At 37.8% G+C, this 22,429-nt stretch overlaps 1 protein-coding gene across 1 annotated transcript in view; it reads left to right on the top strand.

The window, feature by feature from the left end:
• Window positions 1-896: 896 nt before the first annotated feature.
• The window catches only part of LOC107585780 (roundabout homolog 1-like), a 142,732-nt gene continuing 121,199 nt past the window's right edge, over window positions 897-22,429 (top strand). Inside the window, exon 1 of the mRNA XM_016272928.1 lies at window positions 897-1,105. The gene's annotated coding sequence lies outside the window, so the exon portion shown is untranslated. The remainder of the gene's footprint in view (window positions 1,106-22,429) is intronic.

Below are 22,429 nucleotides of genomic sequence, written 5' to 3'. Positions count from 1 at the left end.
AGTGAGGTAGATATGTGGGGGCGTGTTAGAACCAGCTGTTTTAGGTAGGCGTGGCTGACTCTGAACTTTTATAAAGAATATCTCTTTGGATTTGAGACTTTAGTCTTTGCAACTTTACAGATCTTCTTTATGCACCAAGAGCTTGTAACACTCCAAAGAGAAAGGAAAAATTGAAATCGCATCATATGACCCCTTTAACACTGTTGCCGCGGGTTGAAGCGACCCTAAACACATGATATTTAGCCCCTGAAATGCTAATTTTATTGGGGAACCCAACCAAAAAAACGTGTTTTTTAATCCCCAGAACACTATATTTACTGGGGGACCCCCTCGAAACAGATTGGGCGGGTTTTGTTGTGAAAACCTAGCAACCCTGACTACTGTTCAATGAATGAAACACGACATTTTATAGTAGAAAACTGGAAGAGTAATTTATTGTAAAACATAAGCTACTCTTTGTTTTACTTACAACTTCAACAAAATCATTTTTACAGTGCATACACATCCTCAAAGCTGCGAGACATGATCACAAAGCCATACAACTCTTACTTTAATTTATAAAGCCAGAACTTTCCTTTTTACTTAGAATATTTACCTTTAAGCTTAAATTTCTTATATGAAAGATCGAACGTGTCGCTTAATCATCAAACCAGTTTGATTGTATTCTGTACATTAGGATAAATCAATTGCAGAAAGGAAGGAAGGATGAAGACATATAGGGATTTTAAAATGCAATGCTGGCATTGCAATAACTCACTAAAGTTCAGTGGCGCTGCGGTTCAGCTTTAGGACCCGGGGAAGCAGAGCGCAGTGACAGCGCGCGGAGGAGAGATCTGTATGCTTTACCGCGTACGCACCGCATCAGCAGCGGGTGAGAACGCGGCTAAAGACACTATCCACCGGTACACTCCGGTGCTCGTCTCGCTTCTTTTTCTGTGCGGCTGAACTGCCGTAAACTAAAGCTCACCTTCGTTTCCCAGCGCATCTAAATGTCCAGGTGCTGACCATCCATTGGAAAGTTACGCACGGCTCATTGGAGAGATGGAAGAGTAGTGTGACTTCTGTTCTTGGAATTATCAAGCATCATCTGTGATCAGGAAAGTGGGTAAGAGATTCTCTTTTCATAAATGCGTTTTGTGCACTGAAAGCTTTCAGTCAGCTTGCATAATTTCTTGCTTTTGGATATGATTTTTGAATAGAAGTTTAATGCAAAGTGTCTAATTCAGCCTGAAGGGCTTTGTGCATGGGGGAACTTTCTATTGGATATGTATTACATGCAACAGAGAGACATTCTGGGCTAAATTTAGTTAAGAATTAAAGATGAAGATGCTCTCATGTGTTAGACTTTATTGTATGTATCAGCCTTAAGAAAGATGCGGATAATTTCATGCTGCATTTAAGACAGTTACACTGCATTGAAAGTGGAAAAGTCTAGTTAGCCTACCTTAAAGAGCTTTCTGCCTGATCTCACTTTTCTCCTAATGCCCTAATGTAGTCAGATTGATTGAATTTGTTGGACTTGGAATATATGAATATAAGCAGTTGGTTTAGATGTGCTTTTTATATTATTGTACATAGGATGAACTGAACCACTTCTTTGCATGATACAGGTATAGATAATTTGCCAGATCACCATAGCTACAGATCATATAGCATAATACAAGCTTTTTAAACTTTACATGCAATAATTGATTTCAGTCCATTTGAAAGTCTAATTGCTTCTGCAGAGAAAGTGGACTATAGACTCTTGGCCCTGAGATCAGAATTTTGCTTAGACTTGCGTTGAGCAGAATGGTGGACTGCTGAAACAGCGTGCAATCACACAGCTTATTGGCGATCAGCCTTTTAACCCACATGTTCTGTCATTTTTCAGATCTTTTCCTCTAAACTAATTAAACCCCAGCAGACAGACATTATTAAAGCTTAAGCCTGCTATTTCACCACAGAATAGCCATGCGCTTTTCAAAATAGCCACTGTTATGAATGACAGCTTTTGTTCAATTTGATCTCTTTAAGAACACATTATAACATCCATTTAAAAATTCAATGCATTTGTGGTCTCTGTGACATCAACCAAGAGTGTAGCTTTGGCATAGGGTTTTTAAATTAGGTTTCAAATCACTTATCATAAAATTAGTGGTGTTAAACTGATATATAAATATTACGTAAAAAAAAAAAGCTATTTAAAGGGGTCCGGATCTCTCAGACCACTCGTGTCTTGAGCTCATGAAATTGGGAGCTGACTCTGGTGCTGAAAGCATGCATGTGTTTAGCCCATTCAGAGAAATTTCCAATATATTAATTCTTGTTTTGAGGTTGAAATTTTGCTCCTTGTTAAATTCCAAGGTAGCCATCTGATACATCAGTCTATTTTTGAGCTATTAAAAGGGGCTTGGTGTCTGTAAAACCCCAGACAGAGCATGAGAACATTCCTCGGTGTGGAAGTGAGAGCTGTCCCCTGCTGAAAGTTTCAAAGAAGAGCCAGGTGTGCTTGGAATACATAAATGTATTTTTAATGGGTAACGTCCTTCATAAATGTATGAAATGGAGAATACCTCCATGAATTAATCATTGGTCTCAACGTGCCATGTTTGTTTAATCCAGTGATTGTAAAATAGTCTTTTGTACTGCGCTATGCCCAAGAGAAATCAACCCAGTGCGGTCTTTCAATAAAGCTGAAAATATTTCAAATGACAAAAAGCATGACCCGCTACAGTTCATTGTATATGTAATCAAGCCTTAATTAAAATCGATGGCGAAGAGACGTTGAGCTTTGCCTTTGTGACTCTTTTCTAATCACAGCGAATGAAAGGCATCTTCATCAGAGATCAACATTTCATTTTCTTTGTGAGAGTATGAAACAATTCATACTTTGAGGGAAAAAAATAGTGGAACAGATGCCTCCAAAGTGATTGTATAGCCTCTCATGACATTTGCATGTGTGAACCATGCAAGACATACGGTCTCTAAGGTATTTGGGCTGTCAAATTTGATCTCATTTAGCATTGTTATCCAGCCAGGTGCTGTAATTTAAAATTCAACGTTCCAGCACACTCTTCATTTGATGATAAAGTACTTTTTGGTGCCCTTTTTTGGTGCCTCTCTAGGGGTCTTTTGGCAGCCCAGTAAAGTGTGACTGGTTTTAAGTCCTATGAATTGTATTACTCATGGGTTTCGATTAAATACTGAATTTGAGGGTTCTGAAGGAAGCAGGTGGACCAGTGGTCTGTTAAATACTCTATTTCTTGCTTGTGTCTGGGCTCTTTAGGTGACTGGACCCATGCGCGACCTCCATAACGTCATGTGATTCACCTCAGTGAGTTCTTCCCTGGCATGCCAATTTCTAGACAGCGTTGCTCGATGGACAGTTCTGGACCAGAGCCAAAGTCGCTAGATTGCCATCTCGTCTTTTATCTAATTTCTCTTCTTTCCACTGTGTGTTCGTCCACAGGAGGTCTGAGAGGAAATGCGTGACGGAACAGACTTTGCTTGGCTGGTGGTGTTTGGAAATATAATTTTGTAATCTGACATACACTACGCAGCCAAAACGATGTGGCTACCCCCTTGTAATTGTACAATTTTGTGTAGGCCCTTTAATTCTAGATAAATCTTAAGGCTACAGCATACAGTAGACACTTTGGTGTAATTATAATGGTGTTTTTCCAATTTAGAGCTCATGTCTCTTATATTATTGGCCATTTTGAGATTTTTTATGCATTTTCAGTATTTTTTGTACAAGCTATCCTTGAATTTTGTAATGCACACTAACATCAAAACATTTGCAGTTGGAAAGATTTTTTAATGTTTTAAAAAGAAGTCTGTTATACAGTAAAAACAGTCAAATTGTAAAATATTCTTTTATTTATTAAAATATAAATGTTTTCTAATGTAATATATTTTAAAATTGTATCTATTTCTGTGATGGCAAAGCATCATTACTCTAGTCTTCAGTGTCACATGCTCTTTTAGAAATCAATATAATATACTGCTTTGATGCTCAAGAAACATTTCTTATTATCAATGTTGAAAACAGATGTGCTGCTTTATATTTTTGCAGAAACCGTGAAACATTTTGGGGGATTCTTTGATGAATAGAAAGTTCAAAAGAATATCATTTATTTGAAATATATATGTTTTTGTAACATTATAAATATATTTACTGTCAGTAATTTTGTAATTTTTCATATCTAATCAAACCCCAACAGACATTATATCTTTAGCCTGCTGTTTTAGCCATGTGCCTTTCAGAATAATGACTGTTGTGTATGAAAATCTTGTTGTTTGAGTTTTTGGTCAGTTTGAACTCTTCAAGAACACATTATAACAAATCCATTTGAAAATTCAGTGCAGTTTTGGTCTCTGTGACACCAACCAGTAGTAAAATCATTGACATAGGGTGTTTTAAATTGGGTTTCTTATCACTTATTATAAATTTAGGGGTCTAAACTGATTTTGCTAAAAAGTTAAGCGACTGCTGTAGTGGAAAGAAATGCCAAATTGGATAGATGCTCAATGCAAAACACCAAGTCGATAAAGAAATTAGTCTGCAGATTTTTAGTTAATTTCCAAAATGATTTCATTTTCTGTAGATTTAAATGAGTGAATGGTAGCAATACAGATAAAAGATGCAAAGTTGTTGCACGTGGTACTCGAAAAGTAATTTGTTGCGTTTTGTGTGAAAATGGCTAATTATAGATAATTGTGTGCCTTCAACTCTGTTAATATGAAGCAACACTTCGGGGACCTTTCTTCAATGACAGTGTCCATAAGGAAGGGATTTACTCTTTGCACGCACAGATTCTTTGGGTAAAACCATATTAACCTCTGATGGACGAAAACTGCCAATTTGAAGCTTATCTCAAGTCCGTAGCATGTGGTTTATGCCCATAAGTAGTTTCTCCAGTGCTGGTCAGGGACTGTGTTTGGGGATCAGGGGCTGGAAAGCAAGAGGTGGTTCTTGAGCGAATGAGTGTGAATATGAATTGTATCATCATTCTACACCTGTCTGTGCTTGCATACCACACCCACTAGGCCACAATGCCCCTTGCCACTTCTGATCCGTCTCTGTTGCCCTTTTCGCGTACAATCCAAAGAGGAACGCAACTCCAGTCCTCACAGCAAATCTAAAGCTTATCACAGAAATTGGATTTTAGCCTGCGTGCTGCAGCTGGGGGGGTGTGCTGATACGGTCTGGCCTGGACCATGGGGGTTAAATATCATACAGTGTCTAAGGATTTAGAATTGGAAATGGAAATTTTGCAATTCCACAAAAGTGGTGCACACTGTATGGTCTGTTCTCAGGAAATGACTGGTTATCAGCGGACTTATCGTTGAACAACCGCAGACCTGAATAGCCCATGGCTGTTAATAAATCTCGCTCTCTCTTTCGCTCCTCTTCACTCGCCCTCTGTCTTTGGGGAATTGTGGAGATAGATTATTTGTTGCGCATGTGGATGTGATCAGATGTCCTCTGGGTAGGTTTGCTTGAATTGTTTCCTGTCTTGTACCGCTGTCCGCAGGAAACCCCGTGAGCGTGACAGATGTCAGAGACCCGGTTTCGTGACCCCTGTGTAAGTGTGTAATCTGGTGGGAAGACCTGACAGATCGTAGCCCTCACCTTGATGCAGAGAAGAGGCACACGTTCTATCAAGACCTTAAACAAGCAAACAGAATGTTAATGTTCATTGTGGCCAGGTAGCCTAGCTGTAGTTATAATAAAGTACAGACTACACATTCTTCTACTTTAGGCAGAATTTGCAGTGTCCCAGACAGAGTTGGGTATCGAAATGTCACCGGTCCCTATGTAACCGGTATGTACCTGAACCGAATCAGAACGCAGATTTCGGTGCCTCATTTCAGTGCAACTTAAATGCTTGAGCGATCGATTGAAATATTTGTTCTCCGAAATGGACGTAAGGATCACCGGCACCGCACGTCAAAAATTATTTCTCGACCGAGAAAATTCACGAATGCTAGTCGGAAAGCTCTAATAATACAAATCCAACACATCTTTGTAGTAACACGAGTGCCCATGTTGTTTTCACATTCTGACTTAAAAGCACAACTCGGGAAATGAGAGCATCCGAGGAGCATGTGAATGCAGCAATTACACTTGCTCTGATGGCAGCAGGTAGATACCGTTAGCTAGCTAAGCATTCTTAAATTAAAATGCTTAAAGCTAAACTTCCATTGTAATGACTTGCAATGAGAAGCGTTTCTAAACCAGTTGTCCAACAAAAGAGAACACTATAACGTGTCACACGATCCTTCAGAAATCATTCTAATATTCTGATTTGCTGCTCAAGAAACATTTCTTATTTTTATATGTGTTGATAATGCTTAACTGCTTAATATTTTCGTGCAACAGCATTTACTTGTTGCAACATTATAAATGTCACGTTATTATTTATTTACTGTCACTTTTGAACAATTCAATGCATCGTTGCAAAATAAAAATATAAATGAAAGTCTCTAATGCTCAGCAAAGCTGCATTTATTTGATAAAAAACAGTTGAAAACACAAATATTGTGAAATATTATTACATTTAATTTAAGTAACAGTTTTTATTTGAATATATATTTAAAATGTAATTTATTTCCATGATGCAAAGCTGAATTTTCAGCATTGTTACTCCAGTCATCACAGTCACATGATCCTTCAGAAATCATTCTAATATACAGATTTTCTTAGCAGAAATTAACATTTTTGAATGTCACATTATGAAATGAAATGCAATTAGTTGTTGTTAATACATACAAATTAATAATTAATTCATTGGAATTAATTTAACAAATTCTCAATATGTCTTTCATAGTTAATAAAAATCTTCAGCACATATCGTATGAAATCTCTAAGTTGATATATCTAAGTCATTATCCGCTTGTAGTTTATCGTAGCCCTTAGCGCGCCCCACAGCATCACCGTGAGGGATGTGACTGCAAAGTCATCACACTAAGCACTGAGAATATCATAACAGCATCAGCGGACACCCTACAAACACCAACGATTCTTAAAAAGAAGTCCCCGTTTTTTCATTTTTCATTTCAGCCATGTGGTGTTTCATAATTTAGCAGGTTTTAATGTCATAAAACAGCTTGGGGCTCAGCGGGGGGTTGGGGAGATAATTGGGGTGTTTTTCATCTTCACTGGTTCTTAAATGTGCTTTTTAAGTCAGGACTTTCCTGTGGCCCATGTGAAGTACAGCCAGCGCTTCTCATCTCGGTCTCTGGAGGGGTAGGTGGGTGGGGAGGGAGGGGGTCTTTTCAAATGGTCACTTCAGTAGGTGCTTTTCTCTTTCTACAGTCAGGCACGAATTGAAAGAAGCCACTCTTCTTTCAATGACGTCTCTCATTCTGTCAGGCATTAAAAATGTCAGTTTTACCATAAAAATGGAGATTATTGTAATGCAGTTCACTGTGCCATTACAGACTAGTTGTGCATGATGATGTTGAATGTTTTGAATGTGCTTATAATTGCAAATTTTTCCTCAACTGTTTGTTTGCACCTCCTGTAAAATTAGATGTTGTTCAGAGTAATTTTAATGCATTGTTTTGTGTTTGCTAGGCAGTTTCTTTGCAGGCCCACCTCCAAGTTTCTATGTTGACTTGGAAATTTATTAAACTTATTCACCTGTTTTATAAAATTAATAGCCCACCTCTCCTTAACAAGCTGTGCAATTCATATTCATAGCACAAATGTGGTTAGTCAAAAAAGGATTTTTCTCATTGCTGCTTCTTGCAGAACAGCTTATATTTTGTTTGTACTGCTATGTGCCATTTTTGAGAACACATTGAGTGTAAACTGCTCCGTGCATCTGTGTGCCGTCTGCGGTGGTTTGTGCTTCACGCCACAGTAAATGTGTCAAACAAGGCTTAACTCATCTGCTAGACAGCATTTCTACCAGCGTCTTCAGTACTTAAGTGTTCAGAATTGAGAAAACCTGTAAACTCCAGTTCAATTCCTGATTTTGAATTGAGATAGCGGAACTGCGTTTGAATGTAAAGAAGCAGAATTAAAGGTGCAGTAGGAGATCTTGGAAAATGCTAACTTTAGCCTGATAGCACTGAAAGCTAATGTCCCACCCTCCCTGCAAATCGCCGTCCAAAGCCACGCCTCCTAAACGCATGAATGCGAACAGACCAGACGATCAGAGACAACATTACTACAATACATCAAGTCATTCACCGGTGAGAACACTTTATAGTACAGTTAGTAAAGTAGTACAATACCAGGAAGGAAGGTCAGGTTGTTGATGTTTGACTGCCATTCTCGCTCTGTCTGCACAGTGTACGTTAACGCGCTGATGACGTATCCTGTCTGCGCGAACAGGGTGCACAGAGGTATGCAAATACATATGTTGACAGGCAGGTAGGAAAGTGAATCAAAACGCTCGGAACGCTTGTAGGTGTTCACACCTATTCACACCTGTCTTGTTTGGTTCGATTGAATCAAACTCAAGTTCGTTTCCTCCCTTGGTGCGGATTTTTTGGGCAGGCGTGAATACAGCAGTCACACTCGGGTGTGGACAAAACAACCGTACCGAGACCCAGCTGAAGAGGTGGCCTCAGTCCGGTTCTAAACAAACTCTGGTATGGTTTGTTTAAGGTGTGAACATGACCCGACATTAATCCGACCCAATTGCAGAAAGCACTGCGTCTTTTTTGAGTTAATCATGTCTACCAGTATATCGCCCACCCCACCCATCTCTATAAATGAAAACGTTATATCTAATCCGTCTTCTGAGCAGTGCCACAGTCAACATGCCATGGTAGGCGTACATAAGGGCATGCTCTCTGTGCCGGAACCATCTTGCAGCACATCTTCGTCTTCGCAAAATCCTAATTACAACTAGATGACATTGTCTCATTTAATGCTCATAAGTTTCTTCATATTGCATTAGTAACTGATAACACCAGATTAGTAAAAGAATACAAATTGCACTATGAAAGATTTCCAGATTAGTAAAATAATAAAAATTGCACTATGAAAGATTTCCATGATTAGCCAGTTTTTGCACTTCCTGCTTTTCCCAGCTTGAGAATTTCTGTCCAGTGAATGGATGACCTTAGCACACATGTGGTTTTGTTTACAATTTCTGGTTCACTTGCAAAAAGGGCAAACCACACCAAACAAACAAACAAACAAAAAATCAACATTGTATTTGGTCCGGACCAAAGCAAGTGAACTAGCGGACTTTGCTGGTGTGAATACACCCGTAATTTCCCAGAATTTCTTTGAATTACAAGTTAGTAAATTGCTCTTCCTGTCATTTTAGTGCAACTTCTTGTGGGGTGTGGCCAATTAAATATCAAATTCCAGTAATTAATCCAGGGGGGGGATTTTTCATATGAATTTCCCAGCAAGCCTGATTCCAGCTAACTGTTAAAGGGTTAGTTCACCCAAAAATTAAAATTAGTCCATGTTTTACTCACCCTCAAGGCATCCTAGGTGTACTATGTAAGATGTATGCGTAGTGCACGAGGTGGTGATTAGTGACGGAAGTGTGACGAAGAGAGAACAAAAAACCGGTCACACATTAGAAGCACAAAACGAGGATTTGTAAAGAATAAATGTCAGAGGATTTCAATATAAGCCTAGAGGAGACTAGTTTTCCTTTGCTAAAGTAAGGAAACTTTGTCCTATCTCATCCTCTGGAAAGGCAATCTCTCGTGAACGCGCGTACGACAGTTGGCGGAGTTTATATGGTTTTACATATGGATTTTTTTTTTACAAAAACACATGGATTCGCTACAGAAGGCCTTTATTCACCCCCCGGAGCCATGTGTGATGCATGTTTAATATGGATGGATGTGCTTTATTTAACTACTTTTTGACTGTTGAACAAAAACACCCACCTACCCCCATTCTAACGCTTGGAAGAGCCAGGACAATTTTTAAAATAACTCCAAATGGATTCGTCTAGGATGCACAGTCAGATGCAAACCTTATTCAGCTGCTGGGCTTAACAGGTAAAACAGTGTTGGTAACACATTTAATGACTTCATTAATTTGCATAAAACAGTTTCTGCAAATGACTTGAAATATTTTTATGCACCAAAAAAACATTTAGGTAAATTTTGTGCATTGACTTTTCCTGGAGAAAGTCCACAAACATCAATATATGGTGGGACTGAATTAAGAATAATGTTTACATGCAAAGATTTTTGTTGGGAATACTTGATTGTAGCAGATACCATTTATGTTCTTCTTAATGACATTTTAGTGTATTATTCAAGATAAAATGATTCGGGAAATGAGGAATATCAGAAAGCCACATCCTGACAATGACAAAAGGAGGAGCTGGGGATGGAGGTGGCAGAAATGTATGGTAAAATTCAGTTAATGACGTAATCAAACAGACGATGAACACTATTAACAGCATGATTATATGTTGCAATCAAACTTGTAGCAAAAGTTGGTAGTTTATGTTGTTTCAGGGTTGGCATCATCAGAGGTGTTCTGAGGGATTGGCATCATCTTTTCTCCGGTGTTCGGTCGTCTCAGGTCTTTGTAAGAGCTGGATCCAGTCTGAAGCTTGTGTAGTTACCACAGGATGTCAAATTTTAGTTTGTTTCTTTTTGTCATTGTTAAAAAAAAATTCTAAAATGTATTTGAGCTTTTATTTGCTTTTAGTTTTAGTAATTTTATGCACTTTTGTCATTTAAAAATTAAAAAAAAAATATATATTTCTGTAATTTATTTTAACTTATTTTATTTCAGTTTTAGTGATTTTATATGCTTTTGTCATTTTTTATAATTTATTTTAACTTTTGTTTTCCTTTCGTTTTTTTAGTACTTAAAGGGATAGTTCACCCAAAAATGAAAATTCTGTCATTAATTAGTCACCCTCCGTTCACCTTCGGAACACAAATTAAGATATTTTCAGACCTGCCAACCTGTACGCATTTTGCGTAGCGGGTACGCATTTTGACCTTAAAGTACGCTGGTACGATTTGTCACTCTAAACTATGCAAAAACCTGGTGACCTGTCCGCACGCAGTAAACAAGCAACAGAAAAAGATGAGGAGTTCAACCAATCAGAGCGTTTTCCGTGTTTTTTTTAAATTTCTCTCCAAACTGGCTCTGTTTGTGTGTCCGTGAGTCGTGCGCTGAGATGAGGAAACACGTGTATGGTATTTCCTGGAGTCGTGTGCTCTATTTCTTCCGTGATGCATATGTGGACTTTCAGCGCAGGGGCGCCCTCTAGTATCCAGTATGAATGAAACAGACATTACATGTATTCATAGTGCTAAATAATGGCCAATCTATAAAAATAATACTTCTCTCAAAATAAATTTGAGGTAGATATGTGATAATCCATGTTTTTCAACAGTGTACAACAATGTACTGGAGTTTTACTTAAAGTATACTGGAGTTTGTTTTTTTTAAATAGCATTTAAAATCGCTAAAAAGAACTCTGATGTTGTGCCAAACCATCAGAACCAAACTGAAAACTTTGTTTAAAAAACTGAGGTATTTATTGAACCTTAGGCTAACTGTATTGTTGCATTCCTACTGTTTACTCTAAAATATTGTATATCACAAACTGAGTGCAGACTCTGAGTACTAACCTATGAAAAATATTTAACATGAAGTCTAGCATTTTGCACATTGTGCAATTACGATTTTGACATTAGCCATCAAGGAGCTTCAAGTAATGTAGGAATAGGCTATATGACCCCCGGTATCACCCCATATCACCAAATCTGCTCTCTGGCCTTCCCATAGACAGCAATATAATTAACATGATCAAGGTCCAGAAACGTAGCAAGGACATCGGTAAAATAATCCATGTGACATCAGGGGTTCAACCGTAATTTTTTGAAGCTACGAGAATACTTTTTGTGTGCAAAGAAAAAAAAAAAAACTTTATTCAACAATTCGTCTCTGCGTCATCCTGGCACCATTTTGGAGAGTATCACATACGTAAACAACGTATGCTGTTCTGTGTCAGCTGCACCACGCGGATACGTTGTTTTCGTTCAGATCAAAGCGTAAACAATGTAGAAAACACATCCACGTGATGTCTTTTTTGTCCACAACTGTTTTTGTCTATTGTTGCGTAAACTCAGTCAATTTTTCTATTCAGTATAAAGTTATGGGTGGCTTATGATATGAAGCCATGCCTTTATCCAAAACCACTCCCCCAAAGCCACACCCTCCACCTGTTTTCCAAAGGAAGTGGCCCACCATAGATGCCCAAGGTCAGCATTCACCTTGAAGTCATTCCTGTTGTCCCTCCCCCAAGTTCTTTACAACAAAAAGAATCATTTCATCCACAACATACTTTAGCAAAGCCCTCCGCCTTCTGTGATGCTTTCAATATTTCCTGACATGCTCTATTAGGCCCCTTAATGTAGTATTATAACAAACACAACTGAGATTGGCTACACCGGCCCCCCATCCGTCTGCCCGCGTGTCGGCAAGTCAGAGTCAAACTAAGACGGATGGAGGCCTGCCTTCTCCCCAGCTCCTGACCAATGCCTTGGGGCCTCTCCACTTATTGAAATGACCTAATGTAGATTCAGACTGGACAGGGAGGGATATCTATCTATATCAACCTGCAGGAGACAGAAATGTGTGTGTGTGTGTGTGTGTGGCGGCTTCTTAAAGAAAGAGTTGGGTTGCTGCTGTGTCTTTGTAATTGAAAGCAAAAGAGAAATAACCCGGTGGAACATTAAGCAGGACGCTCGCCTCTGGACACGTCTAATGCACTCATTGAAAGGTGGACATAAGGAGAGATGTGAAGCATGAAGGGGGCAGGGGTCATACAATGTATATCTGTAACACTATGGGTCATTTCATTTCATATCTTTGTTATTTTTTTGCTTTTGTCATTGGAGAAATAAATGGACACATGAAGACGTAGAAGTGAAGTATATACCTTGTCAAAACTGAACATATGTTTTTGTTCTGATTCGTATTGTCAATGAAGATACTCTTGTTTTGTTGCTTTTGTTATGTTTTGTTGGCCCTGAAAGAACACTATAATAATATTAACAACGACAGCAATAGCAGCAATATCAAAAGTCTTGCCGTTTGCAGTGTGTGTTGTGTTGGAAAACCGAGGCGCATTGATCTGTGGTGGCATTATTAATCGTGTTTCAAATTGATTGTTTCATTCATTTTGCTTCAATTCAATTTGATCCTCCAAGGTTGCATTTGGAAATACATCATAATGAAGTTTCCTTAAGATATAGATATATTTGACTTATTAAGGTTCATTAAGTCTTTATTTAAACAGTTCATGTGGCCATGCAGGTCAGAAAATGTTTAAATGCTTAATAAATGGGCTTTTTTATTGTTAAAGTAAATACACCAGCAGAAAGGTGAATATTTGGGTCTCTGGTTCGGTTTATGAGAAATAAGTGCCGAGAAATGAATTGAGAACACAAAAGAAGATCAAAATGGATTTTTTAAAATGGGAATTTAAGTGACAAATTTATCGACTGAAAAGCACAGTTGGCCAGGCGAAAACATGTTTGCTTCAACCAAATCTTAAATTAATAGTTTATCCAATGTGAAAGTTCTGTCATCATTTATTCACAGTCATGTCAATCCAAACCTCTATGACTCTGTGGAGATGTTTCGCTGAATATTGCAAGCTGTTTTTCATACAACGAAAGCATAAGTTAGACCAGAAAATGGACCAAAAAAGCAGTCCATACATCTTGTTCACTACATTGTTTAAGCCATACAATATCTTTATGCAAGGATCAGACATTAACTTGTAAACATGGCATATTGCATATTTGATGTCAAACTGGTGATATGTGTTTGCTTATGCCAAGTATTCCAAGTGAACATCTTCTTTAGTGTTCTATACAGAAGAAAGAACATCAATCTTCTAAATAAAGGTGCCAAAGGTGAGTTTTTACAGTGATGCTATATAAGAACAGTTCATATAAGAAAATAACTGTTTTTTTCCACTGTAATGAACCTTTTGTGCAGTGGAAAGGTTGCATGGATGTTAAATGTTCTTCGTGGAACCATCAATGCCAGTAAATAACCTTTATTTTTTAAAAAGTGTACAGGTTTGGAACAACGTGAGGGCAAATAAATAATGACAGAAATTTCATATTTGGTCAACTATTCATTTCTTTTCAGTTTTCAAGCCACTTTTCTGATTCCGATCGTGTTATAAATCTACTTTTTGACTGTTGAACAAAAACACCCACCTACCCCCATTCTAACGCTTGGAAGAGCCAGGACAATTTTTAAAATAACTCCAAATGGATTCGTCTAGGATGCATTGAGGGTGAGTAAAACATGGTGTAATTTTCATTTTTGGGTGAACTAACCCTTTAACATATTGTAACAGAAATATTTAATACTTATATTATGTTGCAACTTAGATTGATAGAATTATTGATTTATATTGGTTTATCAGTAGGGTATCATGGCCAGTCTCTTAATTTTGGTCTAGGGACATCTTCCAGTCATCTGCAATCAAATCTACGCCCATTATATTTTGAAGCCAGACTCTTTCTCTTTGGGTTAGAGTAAATATTTGCATATCATCTTTCTTATAATTAATGGAAAACGTAACGAGTACACAATAGCTCTGCCAACTGGCGCTCATGAATGTCCTAACTGCTGCAATAACAATCAACTGTCATAATAGCAATGCACTGAACATTAACGCCGAATTATAATGACAAACACTGTTTTCCAAATCTTAACTAGCCGACTCGCTGCCACTCGCTGCTTTGAGGAGACACTTTGGCTAGTCACTGTGCCAGTTTGTAGTGCAAATGACATAGCGGTCTAGTTCTGTGATATTTTTTTCCCAGTTTGTTGGCATGGCAACTGGTTTCTACATAGCCTTCACACATTGCATACTGGGTTTTGTGGTCAGTTGCTTCTCAATTACCCGCTTGCATGTTTTGGTTGGATACCATTTACTGTTCACCAATGACTGAGTTTGGGTTCTGGCTGCCAATTTGATCTCCATGTAAATGTCTGCTCACAAATCTGATCAAAACTCTGTTAGGCTCTTTGTTGCCAGGTTGGCGGTTTTTAAATTAGACTTACAGTGATGCTTCAGCTTTCATCCACCACTTGCAGTCACATGCTAACATGGCCACGGCAGTGAATCACAGTTTTATTTGAGACAATAGAGTTTGATGTGACAGGTGTACTGTGCAAACTGATAAGTCATCCATCAAATCCAAACCACTCAACACACACTTTCCTCAAGGTCAGCGATATTTAAAGAACAATGGGCAGTCAGATGCAAACCTTATTCTTGTCCTATCCTAACAAACCATACATCAATGGAAAGCTTATTTATTCAGATTTCAGATGATGTATAAAACTCAATTTCGAAAAATTTACCCTTATGACTGGTTTTGTGGTCCAGGGTCACATATATATTTTGTATCAGGCGCCTGAAATGCTGTTCACATTTCACTGGCATCCACCTAGACTCTCTGTACATGAATTATGTACAACAAATGATCTCAAAAAGAGGAAAAAAGTGCATGTGTAGGCTCAAATATCCTTGACCTCTGCTCCCACATCTCTTCTTCCATACTAATCGGGTTTTCTTAGACCTGCTCCATGACCCAAACCTTGCAGTGCAACTTCATACAATTCTTATTAATATCAACAGCACTTTGAAATCCATTTCTAAAAATCACACAGCCACATGAAAGACCAGGATCTCTTACAAACAATTTAAATATACAATAGAGAATGACTTGAAATCTGCATTTTTATTGCCCTCTCTTGACTTGCAGCATTTCGTTTTGACTCCAGCTCATCGTGGCCTTTTCAAAAAAGCAGTCACATCCACGGGTGGTCTCCTCTGATTAATCTTCGATTCTCGAAAGCGCGTTAAGATGTGATTCATTTCCCACACAAATGCGGCGAGTTACACACTATCTTGGCTCAATAACCTGCAACTAATAAGCCAATTTATGATAATATACCATCAGCGAACACCGGCGGAAATTTAATTTTGCCCTCGGAGCGAAATAGCGAGAGTTCAGGTGTGACTGCGGGCTTTGTTTATACACGCAGATATGCAAATCAGGCTGCTGTTTTCCTTTGTATTATTGCTCGTCAGGAACAATTATGTGGGAGACTAGAATGGCAAGTACCCTCTTCCTCTCTCAGGTGCTTTTAATGAGGATGCAACACTTGATCTGAAAGAGAGCGTTTAATTTGGGAAAGGACTGTTGAGATGTTTCAAGCTGTTTGCAAACCGGCCGAATGGGGTTGGAATGGATATCACATTTTTTGAAGCCAACAAGCAAAATAAATATAACCAAAGCTGTTCTGTTCTCTGTTAGTCTATAACCGCTTAAATAATTGTATGTTTGTCAATTGTACATCAGCTTTCTAATTAGCTGAGGCTTATGGGAGGTGTAATCTAAATATCTGGTGTTATTAAAATGCATTAGCTTTAATTAAGCTTGTGTGATAATGCTTACTGATACCGATAGTGCGATGTCATTTATTTGTGAATAATCTGGCGAATTCATTTGAGGGGCTTAGCAAATCAGTCTATCGGTGGTAATTATGGTGTATGAACGATATGTTTAATTGTCGGGGCTGAGTTGTTCACTGTGACATTTCCCTCAGGATTTAGAAACGGCTCTGCCGTCAGAGCGCGGGGTTCAGCTCTGGCAATCAAGCAAAATTGACTGTCAACCAGTGACTTTACATGCATAGAAGTGTCTGTTATAGGAATATAATGGCATTCAGGGTGTTAACATAGTCTGACAATGAAGGTTGGTAAAGGGATAGTTCGGCCAAAAGTGAAAATTCTGTCATCGTTTATTCACCCTCATGTCGTTCCAAACTATACTTTCTATCTTCAGTGAAACACAAAAGGAGATATTTTGCATAATGTTAAAGCTTAAACACAACATGAAAGTAATCTACGTGACTTTATTTTAGGTCTTCAGGTCTTCATAAAGCTATCGTATGAAGTCAGAATACTGGGAATATAGCGCAAATACTACTTTTATGGTACATTTATGATCTTTTTGTTGTTTTAGAGCTTGTCTGTAACCATGCTCTTTCACTTTAATGGAAAAAAGCAGCTTGAACATTCTGCTCCTTTAGAGTTTCGTGGAAGAAAAGTTAGGCTATACTGGTTGTGAAAGTGAGTACATTTGTTTTGTTTTTTTAATTTTTGGGTGTACTATTCCCTTTCTGCCTTCATTTGTTATATATATATTAAATTGGTTGTATACATTTACATAGTTGCATAATATTATACTGATCAAATATTTTTTTATGTTTTGAAAGAAGTCTGTTATGCTTACCAAGGCTGCATTTATTTAATTAAAAATACAGTAACAATGGTAAAATTGTGAAATATTATTACAATTTAAATCAACTGTTTTCTATTTGAATATATTTAAAAATTTAATTTATTCCTGTGATGCAAAGCTGAATTTTCAGCATCATTACTCCAGTTTTCAGTTTCACCTGATTTGCTGCTCGTGAAATATTTCTTATTATCAGCATTGCAATCCAGTTTCAATATCACTGTTGATATTGAGGGTTGAAGTCACTGATAAATAGAAAGTTGAAAAGAATATTTTTGAAATAAATGTCTTTACTGTCACTTTTGATCAATATAATGCATCCTTGCTAAATAAAAGTATTAATATCTTGCAAAAAACGTATCATTTAAATATCATTTAGATCTTTAGCTTTAAATGTGCTCATTTTGATGCACATGTACATCTTTTGATAATTCACTTACTATTGAATCACTTTATAATGGGAAACACACAAATCTTTTCTTATTTTTTTCTGTTCCTCTGAGGTCCTATGAGTAATCTTCCAGAACCAAATCTCGTAGAAAAAAGAATTGCTAGAACTTACAGACTGAAAACAATTGTCAAAATCCTAAAATATTTTCTGGATGGTTCCTGGTGTTTCTTGCACCTTACAGTGAACTTTGTTTCAATTATGGCAGCTAGAGTTAACAAGTCCGCTTTGCCATGTATGGAAATTAAACTGTATATTTTTAGTGACAGTCAGTTGTTTGAAATCATAACATGTCATCCTCCGGTGATCGCCAGCATGCAGAAGACATCCCGAGTGTTTTCTTGGCGGGACGGTGACAAGTACCAGTGCAGAACAATGACAAGTGGCATTTAGGGATGTGTTTGCAGCGTGCTACTCTGGTAATTAACATCGTGCAACCTCCGTGCTTACAAAGCATCGCTCTTAATTAGAGTTATGATTGCAGTAGGGCAAAACCAGCGATCCTTGCTCAGGATAATGACTGCCGTAGTCAGTGTGGCAGAAGCTTTATTGTTTGCATGCTGGACTTCTGACATCTGGGATACAAAGCGGCACAATAGAAAGCCGGCGTTCTTTGTTCTTTCTCCTGCTGATCCAATCAAAACGGGCAAATAGTGCCCAGGCGTCTTCCAAATGAGACCCACTCTCTGCCTGAGCAGCGCAGACACCTTTGAATTGAGCAATAATGTGAAAAACCTCCTTTCAGTTGAAGGATCACACATGTGTCCTACATCAAGATAAGCGTGTGTGCCGTAGTTAATGCAGCTTTTGAAGGTCGTCTTTCCCACAATGCCTCTGTCTATAACTCATTATATCAACGATTGCGACAAATTATTGGTTGTTTTGTATGGAAGCCTGTTTCCATTTATTTTTGCAAGGTCATATCTTGCAATTCAGAATTTTGCTGTTTATTTTTGTTTTTATGAAGTTTATATTTCACATTCTAATTTTTTTCTTGTAATTCTGAGAAAAAAAGTCAGAATTGTGAGATATAAACTTGCAATTCTAAAAAAAGTCAAAATAGCAAGATATCAACTCAGAATTCTGAATTTTTGTCTCATAATTTAGAGTTTACATCTCAAAATTCTAAGGTTATCCCGCAGTTCAGAATTTTCTGAGAATTCTGAATTTACCTCGCAATTCTGGTTTTTGTTTCCGCCACAGAATAAAAAATAAAAAACATAATTGCAAGTTTTATCTTGCAATTGCAAGTTTCTGTCCCTCAATTCATAAATTTTTCTTCTCAGAATTGCAAGTTTATATCTCATAATTGTGAAAAAAATATCTGAAAATTCAGATTTTTTTCGGAGAATTGCAAGTTTATAGCAATTCCTGCTTTTTCTCGAAAGTCTAGTTCGTATTTTTTTTTCCTCGCAAAAAAAGAGAAAAAAAAATGTATGGCAAGATCTAAACTCGATAAAAAGAATTGCGAGGAAAAATTACACTAAAAAGTCACAAAAATGGCAATTATGTATTCATTTTTGTATCCTGTGGCAGAAACAAGTGCAATTCCTGCTTTTTCTCGAAAGTCTAGTTCGTATTTTTTTTTCCTCGCAAAAAAAGAGAAAAAAAAAATGTATGGCAAGATCTAAACTCGATAAAAAGAATTGCGAGGAAAAATTACACTAAAAAGTCACAAAAATGGCAATTATGTATTCATTTTTGTATCCTGTGGCAGAAACAAGCTTTCATAGTTTTGTGTTTGGCTTGCGCTTTGAAATGTTTCTCAGGTATACCTTGTTGTGGATCTCAAATACGCCTCTCTGACTTACAGCCGTAAATCAAAAGTCATTTATAAACGTTTCGAAGGCTTTAAAGTTTCGAAATAGCATGAAATGTTGTTCTTGGAGCTTTTAGTCAAATGAATTGTCAAGTAGCGTCTGTCTTGATGGAGGACGGCTCTTAACTCTGTCATGTTTCCCCCTCCTTCTTCTTGGCAGACAGTTGGGACTAATTCATCAAATTTAGCTTGCAGACCAGGGGGGCCCACGGTCTTTCTCTTCTCCCCGCAGGATATAATCAGCTTTTAATTTCTCCACGATCCTGCAGACCAAATGACGGATAACTACGGTCGGTCCCTTCGGTGACCGGGCCTGTCTGCCTCCTCGTCGACCAGGAACGCTCTGTTGCTTTTGCAGAAAATTAATCGTAATTTTGGCTCGGCCTGCAGCTCTAATAAGAGGCTTGCATGCACAGACGCAATCACATCTTAAACATAATTTCCCCAAACGCTTCCACCAGGGATACCCAGCGTGTCTTGTTAACCAGGCTTAACAAATTTTTTGAATAAATGACGTTGTGCTATAAATATATATGAAGAGGTTGGTGGTTTATCCAGTTCATAATCGATTTCAGTAAACACAAGCAGGGATGTTAACAGCATGTGACTCATATTTCCATCTCTGAAGATTATGGAGTGGTAGAGTTAAATAATGTGTTGTTGGAGCTGTGGTGCAGTGGTTGGTGTACATGCTTGTCTTTTAAAAGCTGTTGAATCAGGATTGAAGCCATTCTGTCTCATGTTTGCATATGATCTTTACCTTACTTTCATATCTACTCCCCATAAAATAAAAGATGCACTGATATTAAAAGACAAGGTACATTAATCAAATAATAAATATGTAATAATTAAAAAAATAAGAACACATATAAGGGACACGTTTATATGGCGAGACACATCCTTTCACTGTTCAGCTCTGAACTGGCAAGCAATCCCAGCTGCAGTGCTGAACCGATTTCCCATTGAGAGTCTCCGCATTATCCTATCCTCTCATGCATTTGTCTTTCGTGGACGACCAGCCTTTTTGTGGGACGTGAATGAGTTGTGTGTACATGAGTGTGCATTGTATAGATGCAATAATCTAGAAATCACAGATTTGGAACAACCAACTTCTCTTGCTATAGCTGCTATTGGCCTTCACCTTTAAAGTTGTCCAAATGAAGTCCTTACCAATGCAAACCCTTGCTGTGGGAGGGTTTCAGTCACTTTAGAACGGCTCACCATCTTGCAAAGTCAGTGAAAACTAGAACGTTAGGCTGCCAGTTAAACAGGGATTGTCAGATAATTAAGGAAATTAGCACCAGGTACCAGATTAACACTTAATAACTGGGAGGTATCTGAAAGTAAATATTATGCACTTGCTTCTTACAATTTAAAATTTTATTTTAAATCCACTGCTAAGTGAAAAATTGTAAGCCTTATCATTCGGAAAAGTAATTGCAAACTTTCTCTGAACAAGTTGCACAATTCATGTCCTCAGTGCCAACAGTTAGGCTACATGCCAAAGTGTAGTACTTACATATAGGGTTTTTTTTCAAAGTATGAACAGTAAAGTAGATGCTTGCCTTAGCAAAAACACTATTCTGTTTACATAGTTTGAACCTTAGTTAAAACTCTCTCAGCCAGGTTGACATCTCCGACCTTGGTTTTGTAAGCAAAGGCCTGTCACCATGTTAGGTTGCACTCAAGATTCATAGCGCATTGCCCTTCTTCCATCTTTCTCTGCACTGTCCTGCGAGAGCATGAGAAATGTGTGCTTGAGAATGAGAATGAGTGTGTGTGTGCTCGCATAGCATGTGCAAGCACATCATGATTAGTGTGTGCTCTCCTGCTGGCCGACAGGAGCTAATATACACTGAGAGGAAGAGGCAGTGCGGCGCTCCTGCAAAGCGAAGCTCCAGGTTAATCCTTTTATTGTAATGAAGTGACAGAAATATTAATGCACTGTAAACACAGGACGTTTAAACCCTGTCCGTCAGCTTTACGAGGGTAGAGCTCCGTGGAGGAAGCCGAACGGCGCCATCCATAACAAACATGACATTGACTCTGCAAAACAGCTGAGCAGTCACTTAAGGAGATTGTCCTCACGTCTGCGGCAAAGCCTCGTTCTTTCCTTTTCCTTTGCTTTCTCACTTGACTGCGTTCACACAATGGATACCGACGGTGTGTTTGTAGTATGTAATGAAGCCTACTATCCGAATTCGTCTATTCAACAGCTTTTTGAGGGGCAATTTTGCCAGAAGACTAGTTGTGGCACATGATTCAGCAGCTCTAGCGCAGAAGCTTCTCCCACTGCCTCCAAACTCATCTCCGTGCACGCTGCGGCGCAAGCTTCACTGGCCTCACATGCTGATAACGGATTACAATAATCGAAAGGCTGAATGTCTGAGCATGAAATTGTGTTTGTACGAACAGTTTGATATTTATTCAGAGGGCTTGTTGGAGAGTGTGCATGGAAATTGAATGCCAGCATCTTGTTTAAGAGTTTTACTACATCGTACCACTTTAGTTAGAGCATTTTTAGACATGTTAAAGGATGTTACAGATTCTACTGATTTAATACATTAAAAACAATAAGTTATAGTATATTTGAGAGTGGATGGGAAACAATAAAAAATAAATAGTAAATGACCCCTGTTGCTTTTTTTGGGTTTGGGCAAAATTAATAATTTAATTGAATTTATGAATGTGACTTGAAACTGAATTTGCTAGACCCAACAAGATTTTGACTTTCCAAGAAAAATTTTATTTAAGAATATTAAATATACAATTTAATACAAATTTTAATGAATATAAAAGCTTATATATATATATATATATATATATATATATATATATATATATATATATATATATATATATATATAGAGATTACACGG

This window comes from Sinocyclocheilus grahami, unplaced genomic scaffold (genome assembly GCF_001515645.1).
Source record: "Sinocyclocheilus grahami isolate Dianchi unplaced genomic scaffold, SAMN03320097.WGS_v1.1 scaffold74.1, whole genome shotgun sequence".
In the NCBI taxonomy this organism is placed as follows: Eukaryota; Metazoa; Chordata; class Actinopteri; order Cypriniformes; family Cyprinidae; genus Sinocyclocheilus; species Sinocyclocheilus grahami.
This window is presented reverse-complemented; position numbering and strand designations above follow the sequence as displayed.